Source organism: Eurosta solidaginis, chromosome 3, assembly GCF_040869045.1.
Source record: "Eurosta solidaginis isolate ZX-2024a chromosome 3, ASM4086904v1, whole genome shotgun sequence".
Lineage (NCBI taxonomy): Eukaryota > Metazoa > Arthropoda > Insecta > Diptera > Tephritidae > Eurosta > Eurosta solidaginis.
The window spans coordinates 264,169,686-264,184,024 of NC_090321.1; the positions used below are offsets into that span (position 1 = coordinate 264,169,686).

Genomic DNA, 14,339 nt, shown 5'->3' on the forward strand with positions numbered 1-14,339 from the left:
GAGTCGGATAATCGCGGTATAAATCCATTTTCACATTGTGGCGAATGTTGACATCACTAGGCTGTTAGTAAATAATCAGGCAACAATAAAAACATGAAGCAGCCACTCGTATATACATGTACACATTAAAGCTAGCAAGACTTATGTGCAAGTAAACGAAGAGATCTCTCACACACACACATGTGGTCACCAGCCGAAGTAGTTGCTCACACATACACTCATATAACTAATTGCCAAGCAGGAGATACAAGAGTTCTAGAAGGTGAAACATCTAGACCTTTGGAGAAACATGCGAACGAAGCAACGGAGAGTATAAAAGCAGCACAAGCGAAACAATCACCATTTAGTTCTGGTAGGTTTATCAGAACTGACGCTGACTCTTGTGGTGATTCCTGCATCAAGTCGCATACATTTCTTCCCCGTTTTCTCTTTCCAAAATTTGGTTAGTGAAAATCTGGTCGATGGTAGATTTTCCAGATCTGAAGCCGCACTGATATGGTTCAATCAGCCGATACACGGTGGTCTTCAATCTTTCGCACAATACGCTTGATACTAAGATGCTAAGAAGGCTGATTTTTTTTGGCATTCAAGAATATCAGATGGTGGCTTATTTTTTCGTTTAGGAGGGTATGTTCGATTGACCATAATTTATCGACGCCAGCAGGTCCTGCTATTTTGCGGTTCATCTATTTTTCTTTCTTTATTTGGGTGTAATTGATCACTTTACACTGCCGATGATTTCATGAAACTTTTTGTCCTGTGTTAGACAGCTCTCTTTGAGTTTTTTAAAGTTATTCCAGTTAGCTAACATAGTTTTGACGAACAGTGGGCCCGATTAAGTGACAACAAATGAGGCATAAAACTTAGCTCCAAGGAGCATAAAGAAGTCTGATGGCTCATGAACCGTCTCCATATAGGAATCCGGTGAGCATCACTATGCCAGGAAAGAGCTCTTATTCTCCGCATACCGTGGGTACCAAAAGCACACCTCAAGGCGTCGTGCCATCGCCTCTTCCTTGAATAAAAGAAGTGGATCAAGCACTAGGAATCTTTAGGGCAGAAGGAACGTAGTTGCATTCGCCTACGACTGAGTTATTCTGATCAGAGGTAAATTCCTGCCAACGATTAGCGAGCTCAGGGATACGTCATTTCGCGATGTGCAGGGCAAAACGGACGGGAGTAAGCCCAGCAAACACGGAATTCGTCCAATTTACAAGAAAAACAAAAATCTCCTCCTTTAACTTAACGAAACTACGATTAATCGGTGCGGCGATAAATGTGGGGACACATAGCAAGCAGGACATACATTTTCGGGGTCGATTCTGGATAGGTAAGAGTTTACCTGTTACAGTACCCATATCCAAGTTGAGCTAGATTGACGCGCGTTTCCATAGGGAGACTGCGATTCTCTTCTGCGAGTTCTAGGTATTTTTCTTTAAGAACTGGATTTGCCGCGCCATTTCTGACATAGAGGTCCGACGCCTGTTTGTGGATATCACTGAGGACCAGCTTGTGCTTTTTTGCTTCATACGGCTGTGTTCTCAGTTGCCGTATTTCCTCACAATGCTAACGGAGATGACCTCTTAAGCCCCTGAGAAGTGTGGCCTCATCAATCAGATGTCTGTTGGCATGCCCAGGTTTCTAGGTATTCAACAGAAACTGTTTGTTCAGCATTTTATTTCTCTCCCTTATACGGCCGGCCAATTGCTTTGTAAGTGGTAATGAGCGCTTCTTTGCCTTTACCCCAAGTGCTGATGGCAAGAGGTTTGAGAATTTTATTATGGCTCTGGATTTTAGGTACAAATGCAGTTGTATGCTCTCCAAAGTGTAGATTCTGATGGAACCTCACACCACCCAAAATTTTTGGATGTAAGACAGTCGGTCCAATATGGTCGACATTTGACCTGTCCATGTTATAAATAAGGTCGCCGATGATTTGGTTGGTGACAACGTCAGGTTTCGCGTGGCGAAAAAACTGGAGAGATCAGAGAGATAGCTGTTTATTGTGTTGCAAAGCTCATCAATCATTATTGTGCAGTCATCGGCGTAGGAAAGGATAGTAACTCCTTCTGGTGGCGAAGGTAGCTTTGATATGTAGAAGTTAAACAGAAGGGGGGATAGGACACCAACCTGTGGCACCCCTTGTTTAATTCTTCTTGGTTTTGGTGTTTCGTTTCTAAATTGCACCGATGCCTGCTGACCCTTCCCCCATGTCTTGCAGTAACGTGCCATGGTTGACCGTATCAAAAGCTTTTGATAGATCTAGCGCAACGAATACTGTCCTGTGGTAGGGTTTTTGATTTAATCCGCAATATTACTGCGTGTTATTGGCGTTTAGTGCAGTGGTAGTGATATGTAGTTTTCGAAAACCATGCTGATGATTGTCAAGACGCAAATTTGCAATGAAATAAGAAAGCAGAATTGCTTCAAGTCTCTTGGTTACTGGCGATAGGAGAGATTTCGGATTATAAGATTCTTTCCCAGGCTTTAATATCGGAACCACCATTTTCCATTTTTCGGGTGTGACGAAGGTGGACAGGGACAGTTTGAAGACAGGCGCTAGATAATTAAATCCCTCTTTGTCTAGTTTTTTAAGCATTGGCATGGCGATGCCGTCTAGGCCTGCTGCTTAGATGGTTTAGCATGAGCGATGGCGTCTGCAACCTTGTTGTTGTTGTAGCGATACGGAAACTCCGCGAAGGCCTTGGGAGTGTTATCGATGTAGGTGGTCCTTTGCCTGATGCAGATCCAGTAAGTTCCGGTAACAAGCATCAATTCACCGACCATCACGGGAAAGATTTGGTATGACCACATGAAACCTTCTAGGCCATACCGCCCTCCCATCCTTTAGATCCATAAGGAGCTTGACGCTCCCTTTGACGAGCATCAGTCGGAGTAGGCAATGCAGCAAAACTATTTTCAGTATAAGTTTTGTAATCTTCCCACTTTCCTTTTTTAAGAGTCCGCAGAACGCTCGAGCGAAAGTTGTATGGGTCGGATGCCAATGTTATCGTCGGCTGTCAGTTAACGCAGTTTACGAGTCCTGAGCTCGTGGTTGCGATATCTGGCAAAATGTGACAGCTTCCTGCCATACGAGTGGGTGCGTCTCCGTTTATCGTGCAGAACGTCGTTTCTTCTATTTGGTCCGCCAACATCTCGCCCCTGCTGTCCGCCTCTAGGCTAGAATGCCACATATCGTCGTGGGCATTGAAATTGCCTAAGATAATGCAATTATCGCCAATGAGTAGTGCACTGACATTAGGGCAGTATCCACTAGGGCAAAAGGTGACAGGAGGGATGTAGATCTTGTGATGTCTAAATTTGCATCGCCTGACCGGACAGATATGCCTTGGCGTTCCAGGACACTGTTCCTACGGCCGATGTCGGGAGCAAATACATTATATTGCAATCTGTAGTAGGTGATAAATGCGAGACCGCCTCAATTTCGACTCTCGCGACCTTTTCTGTGGACGTTATACCCAGAGCAGGTCTGCAAAGCAGATCTTGGCATGAGTTTAGTCTCTTGGATTGCAGCAATACGGTTGTTGTGTCGCTTCATAAAATCAACTATCTCCGTCATTTTCCCATTTAACCCATTACAGTTTAACTGCAGTATTCTGTGGGTAAGTGACGGTAGACTACGCCTGAGCATTGGAGTACCCGGTGTAGTTGGGTGTGCGGCTTGGCGGCATGGCGCGATGAAACCCCTCGTGGGATTCCCGTCGCTGAGACCACAACATCTATGAAAGTGGCAGTGTACAAGGCAAGAACTGCATTGTGAAGATGTCGCAAAAGCGTTAAGGCGCAGTCTACGGAACGCCCTTGGGCGTGAACAGCAAGATGCCACAAACATTTTTGAAAGTTACGAGGACGACGGGTTTCGGAGTATAGCCCAGAACATCCCGTCCGGTATAACTATCCGTTACACGTAACACACTGACGAGAGTGGGACCGTCCTAAAAAGATTATTTTCCGGCAAAAGTAGCAAAACCGTTTCTGTGTACCGGGATCAGGTGCATGCCTCGGATTGGGTTCGATACCTTCCCGGAGCAAGAGAATATGACCCAGTCCCGCTGCAAAGATCTGCTGGAAGGATGACAATGGGGTTACACTGAAATGACAGCCTTTGTTCGGGAAAAATCCCCGAGTCGCTCCGGTACATAGAACCGGCTGCCTTGGGAAGCGTGGTTGTGCCAGTCTCCGTGAGCAGCGCACCTCAGGAAGGATTGAACGTAATTTTTCACCTGATGCCTCTACAAATGTTCATGCTGGGATTGGCCGTGAAAGGGGCTCTACGACTAAAAAAATTTAATAGGTGAAAATCAACCGACTACGGGCACGTAACGATATTAGATGACATGACAAGGGGATGATTTAACGAAATCACAATGGGAGGAAGACCGCTGCTGGGAGCATTACGATCTACACAGACGGCTCGAAAATGGAACTGGAATAATAATAATAATAAACCCAACGGATAAATACCCTCCAAAACCCGCCCAACCGACACGAGGGGCGCATCCGCATGACGCACGGATTTTCTTTTTGCCGAGTTGTTGATAGGCGGAGGTTTGTTAAGCGTTGAGATCTAAAACTGCTCAGCTACAGAATAAATATCGTCAGCTGAGTATTATACATAACAGTTGGAAATAATACATATACTACATAGTTTAATAAGTGAACATTTTATATAAAGATTTATTTTTATTTATTTTTTTATTATTTTGTTACGAGTTAAGACAGGATAGGACAGTTTTCTTTATAGTAAAAAGTGAATCTGTTATATAAAACGAGTTCGAATGAAAGTTAAAATCATGACACAAACACCAAAAAGGTTCATTTAATTCGAAATTAGTTCTGCACTGCCTCAAAAGAAGAGGTTTGTAATGTCTTGACGCTCGTGATGGGACATTGAAGTTTACTTCGTTCAAAAGAAAGGGCTAGAAATCAGTTCATTCAGTAGTTAAGCCATAAATAATACGCCTAGCATTTCTCTACGACTTGCGAGAGTTGGAAGATTGATAAGCCTTCTATATAACCAGGTCGCCTTAAAAGCTTTAGAATCCAACGTGATAAAGTCGGATATCGCATGGAGGTGTCGAGCCTCGCTTGCGTGCATAAGTCTCCTGTGCGGTGCACAGATTGGCGCAGACTTGCTGTGGATCAAACGGGATGGTTTCAAGGTTTCAAAGTTTTTATGGCCATGTTTGGATAAAAAAGGAACTAGCTTCCTTCTCAAGCTAAACAAATATGCAGTGAGAGTATTTACGGGTGTCATCACATGCGCTACTGCACCCATGCTCCGACGGTGTCGCATACCAAAAAGCTCCCTCTGCAGAAACTGTCAGCATGAGGAGGAAGGGGTGTCGATTTATCCGATGCCTCCTAGCCGATATCCCGGAATGCAAACAGGACGACTCAGATTTCTGAGCGCATGTTTTTTCGACTGTCTGGCAGAGGTTGGAAAGCTGGATCTTTCACTCTTACTTAAGTTCACCAGAGATAGCAAGTGGTTCGTTGAGGACCCGGCACCCATAATGTACAAAAATTTTGGGTATACAATTGGGTATATAATTTACGGTTTAAACCGAATTTTCATAACAGTTTTAAAATTTTTTCTGCCTGTTTTTCGTTTGATTTTGTTTTGGTTTTCGCTGATTTTTGTATGCTGGACGTTAAACGATCAGAACGACGACTAAACCGCTGAAGTCATTGCGATGAAGATCATTGTGCATTTCACTGCTTTGAATGGGGGACCCACTTCAAAGATACAAAAAAGATAAATTTTAAAGTACTTGGCTTGGGTTTTGTTTCACACCACAGGTTGCCGCCAACAAGCCATCATAGCACATCCATACATAATTCTCAGGCCGACAATGGCTGGTCATAAGGCAGCTGGCTGGTTGAATTGGTAGTACGTTGAAGTAGCGTTGTATCTCCTTGCGCATACATACATACTTGCACACTTACATATACATACGTTTATATGGGTACATATGTATGTATTCCCCCGCTGATTGCTTCTGCTGCTCCTGTTGTGTTGCTAGCCATCCAGTCAGCCTGCCGGCCAACGTACAACCAAAGTCATTATTTTTAGCATTTGTATGTATTATTGTTGTATCATTTGTTTTTTTTTATTGTTGTTGTTGCTGTTCTTTATGCTTTATGCTGTGGCATGTTGCGATTACCACTGATCGTTCCGTTGCTAGTAGAATGGTTAAACAAATGGCTAGAGTGTTGGAAGGCTTGCTTGTTGGTGAGGTGGCTGGGGTGGCGTACTCGTTGACTGTTTTATTATTTTTACATGTTTTTTTTGTTATTATTGTTATGCTTGTTGCGCAGTTTGTTGTTGTTGCTGTTCTTATTGTTGTGTTAAATTTATGTAGTGTCTGCCGGCTGGTCGGCTAGCTTGCTGGTTGGTTGCCTGGCGAATCGCATGTTCTTTATATTGTTAACTTCTTGGGTCTTTGTTGTTGTTATGGTTATTCTCAAGATAAGATATATGGTGAACCTGGCAGACAGTGTGGCGACATGCCTGTCTGCCTCTTTGTCTGGCGAAGACGTTGGGCTTCACTTTTGTTGTTGTAGCGCTGCTCAATCGCATTCTTTATTGTGTTTATACATAACGACATACACACATACACAACCTTGGATATGTATGGGACTTTATATGAAAAATTACTTACACTAATGCGTTAGTGCAATATCCCTGCAGACAAGCCCACTAGTTGTAAATAAAGTTGCAACTAGTGTGAGTCCAGAAGACCTACAACGTGTTTCCAGAGTATTAGGGAAAGAATATATCAGGAGTAAGAGATGCCTGCCGTGAAAACTTGGCTACCTAGAGCGGAGTGCTATCATAAACGCAACTTGTAGTGAGCTCAGTCTCCTTATTGACCTTCCGTGTGCCTGCCCCTGCTTTGGATTGGAAGTGCAAGTGGTTGCTGTACTGCTCTTCCCATCTTGAAAAAGATGACGCTGCGTAGCTTTTTCAGTGCGTTAGCCGCACTAAGAACTGCGTGAGCATTCAATAAGATACTTCTATGGCGATCACGGCGTACAATTATAGCACGTCCTACAGAGGTTTTAAGCGAGATATGTAACTTGCAACCGATTGAACTTTTTTTATAAAGAATACGACATTCTAAGATGCCCTGAAGCTACTACAGTTGCAACTTGAGTGTGAGTTAAGATAGTAATTTGCACATATTAAACAACTCCAGGGTTAGTGACGTAATAGTGACGTCAGATTCAACTATTTAGTGAGTCGCTTATTTGCGACGATATAATTTCGGATCAGGCTGACCCTGACCTTTAATGACACCTCCGGAGATCCATGGAAGTCGGCACTAAGGTAATTTTGGCCTTACAAAAGGTGTACAGTAGGCATGTAGTGATCTAATGATTTCCATCTTGTCATTCTTCATGCAGTTTTAGCAAAATTGGTTATAACATGGAATCGATGTCCAGAGTGAAGGGGGAACTTCGAAATACTAATAACCTGCACTCTTGAATCCATTCAGACCGAGTGATCCTTGAGAGAGTTGCCCGCAATGTTACCGTAGTTCATAATATTGTAACGAATTTAGGGAAATTCCGCTTATTCCAAACCTACTGCTAACGTTCGAATCGCTAAACTGTTGAATAAATAACTCCAATATTCACTAATGCACCTTACAATCGCGCCTTACATTCACTAATGCAAAATGGTATTTATTAGACTACTTTGAAAGTACTTCACAATAACACTTATACTTCACAACCAATAGCGTGCTTAAATCAAAACTTATTAGTCAGACCTCAACTTGCGCTGCTTTTATACTCTCGGTTTCCTCCGTCCTCAATTTCTCCTAAGGTCTAGTAATTTCGTGAACTTCATGCTTGGTTACCAACCATATACATGTATATTTGTAGTTTGCAGCTATATGCATGTTTATTTGTGAGTACTACGCCGGCTGTTTACGTACATATGAGTGGCTGCTTAGTATCGCTTAGTGATGCTAATATTCGTCACAATATTTATTCAACATCAAGACAAATAGACCGCAGGCCTTAAACTGTCTGCAAACAAAGTATACGATTATTTTGCCGCAATGACACAGAATGCCTCGTTGGTATATAAGGGGGCATCTCTTTGATCGAAACGATGAAAAAATTTTCACAAGGAGTCTCGCAACTCCTTTGTTAGCTCCCGTCTGGTGAATGCCTAAATATGTGCGTATTCACAACACATAAGAAACCCATGTTACCCTGGCACAACTTCGTAGATAGGGGTCAAGCTCTTGCGTATCTGAACGAAATCTCGACAAATCCAGTCAATGCCATGCATGTTGATGTTATTTGAGTGAAACACACACCCACACGATCAAGTAGTGTTGTAATTAGTCCGTATAATAAGATGAGCGGTGGCTCACTAAAACGCCAGTTCAAGATAAGAGCCTAGCTCTTCACCGTTAGATTAGCTGGTAGCTGCCTTGGTAGGGGAAGCTCACTTGGACAACATGAAGGTACATTGTGATACAACATAAAATAACGATGACGTAGCTTTATCTACTTAGAGAATCGTTACAAAGTTATAGTCTCTGATGAGACAGATCTCAAACTTGGATAAATCCTCCGGCGACCGAATTCCCATTGGACAGTGCCCTGTCAAAACCTCAATGTTCATTGATAGATGAGCCTTAGTGAGCCCAATCATTTCGACAGACCTCTTGCCATCCACTTCCGGCCAGAAGTATCTTGGTACCCTGCAAGAGGTGGTGTCCGCCCAACGCTTGCTGAGCTGACTCGAGGCCCACATATGCAGGGGCAGATCACAGGTGGCCAGCGAAATACCGAAACCCCTACGGCTATCTTCATATGGATCCATTGTACTGGTGCAGCCTAAGACAGTTGCCTGGGATACCACTATGGCCGGGAGCCAGACAATCCTAATCATAAAATAGTTTGATTAAATCAATGGGCCAAAATTATTTTGGTGTCAGATTGGTCACTGATGAGTCGATATTCAAATAACCGGCGGCTCGGTGAGCCGGTGTTAATAGTATTTTATCCTCTAGCATTTCAGCTGCTTTCTTCACGGCTATAACTATCGCCTAAAGGACACTGTAGTGATCTAGCAGTCTGTACGATCTACTCATTTCGATCCATCGGTATGCAGATGTAAAGGATCTTCTGCCATTTTCAATACGCCAACCCTCCTGCTCTATTGTAGCCCCAAGATCTCTTTCCAAGCTCAGGCATGGGACCATGTAGCCCGTACGCCCTATATTCGATGCCGCAATACTGCTATGATCGTACGGTATGTATTCAGCTATTTTTGACCATGAGGTGTGCATGTGGGATGTGCAGAATGGCATGCAATACTGCTATCGGGGTAGTTTTCAGGGCTCCTGTTATGCACATGCCCTAAGTTATCTGCTGTTTATGATGACTGAAACGTCATCTGCATACGCCGTAAGTTTGAATGATCCTCATCGAACCGCCTAAGCAAATGGTTGATGATAATACCACACCCTGCGGGGGATTCAAGGGGTTGTGTATCGCAACCCTCTCAAGGAGTTGCCAGTGCAATATATAGCTTCTCCAAACCAATTGTCAACCTCACCTACCCCAGCGAATCGTGTTTCATTAACAGACGAGGCTCTGGCGACCCCAAGCTCCTCATGGAACTAGGGGGTGGGGAGAGAGGTATGGCCTTGAAGGTTTAATGTGGTCATATAAATTGTTCCCGAGATGGTCGGGCTAGTACCTTAATGGTGCTTTGTTACCGCAACGTACCGGACCTATATCCGGGAAAGGACCATCAGCATTTAATAAAATATAGCTAAACAAAAGCACTACGATCAAAATTGCCCAAGCTCGCTAATAACCCGAATCTCCAACTTTAAAACCAAAACTTTATTTATAGATTTGGATTCCAAATAAGAGCGAAAAAGGGACCCGTACATAAAAACAGCAATTAGAAATAATATTGTAGTGAATTGAACTCCGCTTATTTGCAAACTTCTGCTTACGTTCGTATCGCTAAACTGTTAAATAAAACACTCCAATGTTCTGTATTACAAAATGGTCTTTATTAGGCTGCTTTGAAAGTACTTCACAATTAAACTTATACTTCGCAACTGATAGCGTGTTCAAAACAAACTGATTCTGCTTACTCAGCTTTTGCTCCTTTTATATATATGATGATTGTTGGTAGTGGTGAAAGTGTGGTCGTTTTTGAACTAGTTCGATCATAGACAAAATATTTCAGTTATAAACTAGTATTTTTCTCTGAGCAGAACGGTATTTGTTTGTCAGGCTTTGGACAAAGTGATGCCGGCTTTTGTTGGTAGTTGAGTGTTGGTGTTTTATGCACCGCACATTGTTATAAGCATATGCACTTATTTATGTATATGTGCATATAAATATGTTTGAGTATACAAATGTATGTATATATGTGTAAATACATGTATGCATATCTAACAGATAACCAGCCACCTCACCTGAGTTCGTGGTCGTGCTTAGTTGTTGCTCTATGGTCGCCCGCCAGTCAGCCAAGGTTGGCCCCTAACAGCCGTTGGATCGATGAATTGGTTAACTGACTCTCTCATTTAGTTGTGATTTAAACTTGACGATGTGCGCGTGCATATTTATTATCGCTTAATTGAAAGATAACATAAAATTATATTTAAGTTTAATAATAATTGAAGTGATTAAATCAAACGAAAGTGCTCACGAGTTCTTATAAAATAGTAAATAGGTAAAGAAAATATTAATGATTACTTATTTTTAGCAAAGTGAGAACATTTTTTTAATATTCTTTACTTAACTCTCTATAATAGTTTTGTCGCCGCTATTAGGAGTGATTCAGCTGACAGATCTCGAAGCAGCGAGTGGCATAGATCCTAGAAAGTTTCTAGATCCTAGAAAGTTTCTAAATTTGTCAAGCGGACGGAGCTATTTTATAGTAGAATCGCGAAAAAGTTAACTCTCGAGAAAGTTAAACGCTCGGCTAAGTTGACCGAGGTTGAGCGTCCACGTAGCGCTCTAAAAATTTAACTATTGGTTAACTTTTCTGAGCTTTTTTCAAATTCAACCGTTTGTTTGGCAATAAAACAAGTGCGGGTATTCCCCTATCATATATATTATTTCTAATTGCTGAGCTTATTTACGGCTCCCTTTTTCGCTCTTAGTTGGAATCCAAATCTATAAATAAAGTTTTGGTTGTAAAGTTGGAGATTCAGGCTATTAGCGAGCCTTGGGCAATTTTGGTCGTAGTGCTTTTGCTTAGCTATATTTTATTAAAATTGCTAAAAATAAACGATTGTGAGCACACAAAGAAATCTTTTTGTACTATAGAACTATTGTGAATATTTGCACTGTATTACCGGCATTTGCTCTCATACGCCAGATGGCAGCTGATTTCTGTTGATATTTGATAAGAGCCTTTATATTGGTTGCGCAAGATGCGCACGGGTCCGGCTCGTTTCTGTGTTATTTTCAAAGGTAGGTGGTGTTTACGTCAGCATTGACGGCATTAAAAATTGGAACGACGTTCAAATTACGGAAGATGACGAAGATTGCCAAAGTGTCCGACAATGATAACGAGGAATCAGCTATAGAGCAAGATATGCAACAACAGAAAGTGAGTTTTTCGGATGCAAATGGATGCATCAATACCTTGATAAAGTGTTATTTGAACAATATCAGATATCAGATCTTCTTAATATGCGGGCGAAAATTGTCAAAAGCTATTACACAAAAAAAACAAAACAAACAATTCTCGACTGCTTCTTTAAACCAGCTCTTACAAATTAATAAGTACATATACATATATCATAGGATTTCCTTGTATACAAATTTTAAAGTGTTACTTTTCGTATGGCACGTCGATTTTTACAATGTGAATAAATTAATATGTATGTTCTGTGAACTCGAAATCAGCCAGTACAAATGAAATCTAAGTTTATGCTCTGATTAAAAGTAAGTCATTTAAATAAATTCAATGTGTTATATCCCAAAAACTATGTTTATCACTGCATTTTTTAAAATTTGAAAACCGCTTGAAGAGTTAATATTTCGGAAAAGTAAACTACCCTTGGAACATTTTGGTTAATTTTTCGCGATTCTACTGTATAAGTCCCGATTTTGAATAGGGGTTTTCAGCTTCATTGTTAAACAAACTTTTATTAAAACTACCAACTCATTCAGTCAATATGAGGTCTCCACGGACCGACAAGTTCAACAAAACCTAACCTGACTCGCCTTTTCCAACAAATATTTTACGGAATATAGTCACTTTAATATTAAAACCAAAGTTTGCCTACGCCGCAGTTAAAAACAGATGAAAATCACCTTGATTGGCTTACGACCATCATAATTATGCTGATTGTCCTCTACTTGTTTGTACCTATATAACATAGAAATGCGCGTTTATCGGTAGGCTCAGGTAGATTGCACATTTTGTTTGTTCAAGCAATGATTTTTTTTCGGTGATGCCTACATCTCGTCGGCTCCTACGTAAAAGATCTCTGGCTATCTTCAGAAAAGTTATCTCGTGTGCCTATGCTTTGTGTTATTACCTTCATGTCCCTGATGCCAGGGAACATATCCTAACAAAATCTTGTTTTTGGCTCTCATATCATTTAGGACTCCAATGCATTCATCCACTAGCTAAGAAGTAATTGTGTAAGACTGCAAGGCTCGTAAGGCTGTCTGCACGTCTGATATAATGATGATACTCCTGAGGAAAAATAGTGGGGCTGTGGGTTAGCATCTCATTGGTATCGATTTCTTGAAGCTCGCCCCATGTATGTCAGCGCCCGTTTTCCGTCATCAAATGTTGAGCCATACGTGAACCATACTTCTGAGTTAGGATCAGAACGTGGATATTGATGAGAAGGATTTCTGTTGAACACTAACAACACCTACTTTCAATCAGATAAGGCTGCTTTGGAAATTTTCGCGAGAAAAGTTCTTCGAAAGATTTACCGACTTCTACGTGATGGCGATGGCGAGTAACGAAGTACGCAGGCTACAACATAGTCCAGCGTTGGTCCCGTTAGTGCTCTGATCAAGAGCCTTAGGTATTCATACTTAAGAAAAATACGCAATTTAGTGAGTAATAGAATTTGCACATGATCATTTTGATGGCTGAAACCCTCCTTTTTATGAGAATAACCGTCTCTGTTCTTGCTGCTGCCCGCTGCACATCCTGGTTTACCCTTAACTGTAGTCGGTCGCATTTCATCCCTGATGATATAAACAGCATTCGCGGTAATTCCAGCATGTCATTCCACCTGGCTGAGGGTGAGAAACCCCCATATTCTCCTAATTCTTCTTCTTGTTCACGTTTCCTACAATATCCTGGAAGGAAAGACGAAGGAATGGTTGGGTAACCTTTGCCCTACGGCATGAATACGTGCTGCCTTCTTGTATTTATTCAGCTAGTCTAATAATTTTCTAGCGCTTGTACCCTCCCGGTTTCTGTTGCTATTTGTTTTAGCAGTTTCACCGCAGCAACATTAGATTCAGCTTTCTGAAAGTCGAACTGGTCCGCGCCTAGTCTCCTACCCGCCATTGCCACCAAAATGGGGCGTAGGCTTGTATAAGGAAGATGGTGTTTTTTAGGCAAGAGTAAAATAACTTAACAAACTAAGGCTTTTAATTGCAGGTTAATAGCTTCCATATCAGAAATGCTTGGGATAGCAGCAATTCTTGGATATTCGTTGCAAAAAAAATCGTCTTCACTAATTTATTTTGCATTGTTGATTTTCCGACAGGGCGGATAAATGATATATATTTGAACGATTTTCCGTCATCCCTTGTCAAAATTAGTTTCGAGACAAACCGGTTTCGGTGTTGTGCCATCATCAGTGTCGATTTTCGTTCTGATCTGTTGTTGTCGTTTGTCCTGTATTTATAGTTCGTAGGTACATGAACAGGTATTGTCAAAATTTATGCTTGTGTATATTTAGTTATGTGCATGTGCTGTGTGCTCATTCAGAACCGAGGGTGGATTTTACTGATCGATTTGTGTGACTGACTGAGGCAGGTAAAAGTCCGTAATTTTAGTCGTTTGACCTTCTATGTGGGTTTGTTGTTTTGTCTTCACTTATCTCGTACTTCATTTAATATTCATATTCTTGAACTTCATCCAATGCCTCTATCTGAGTTTCCTATTTCCACTCGCTCTCTTACACCAAATACCATTTCCACTCCCACTCGCTTTCCATCATATATAGAACCACTGCTCGAAATATTGGATGGCTGCTTTGAATATTTGTTTGTTTGAGTCAACTATGGCCTCTAGGGGATGCCCTCAAGCGGGTGTACTCTCTCCTCTCTTCGGACCC

At 41.7% G+C, this 14,339-nt stretch overlaps 1 protein-coding gene across 3 annotated transcripts in view; it reads left to right on the top strand.

Moving 5' to 3' along the window:
- Window positions 1-14,339, top strand: part of magu (SPARC related modular calcium binding-like protein magu) — a 78,698-nt gene that overhangs the window by 15,776 nt on the left and 48,583 nt on the right. Inside the window, exon 1 of one of the 3 annotated variants that reach the window (XM_067776253.1) lies at window positions 10,619-10,744. The exons of the other annotated variants lie outside the window; for them this stretch is intronic. The gene's annotated coding sequence lies outside the window, so the exon portion shown is untranslated. Of the gene's footprint in view, window positions 1-10,618; window positions 10,745-14,339 lie in introns of those variants that run through there. 3 annotated transcript variants of the gene reach the window in all.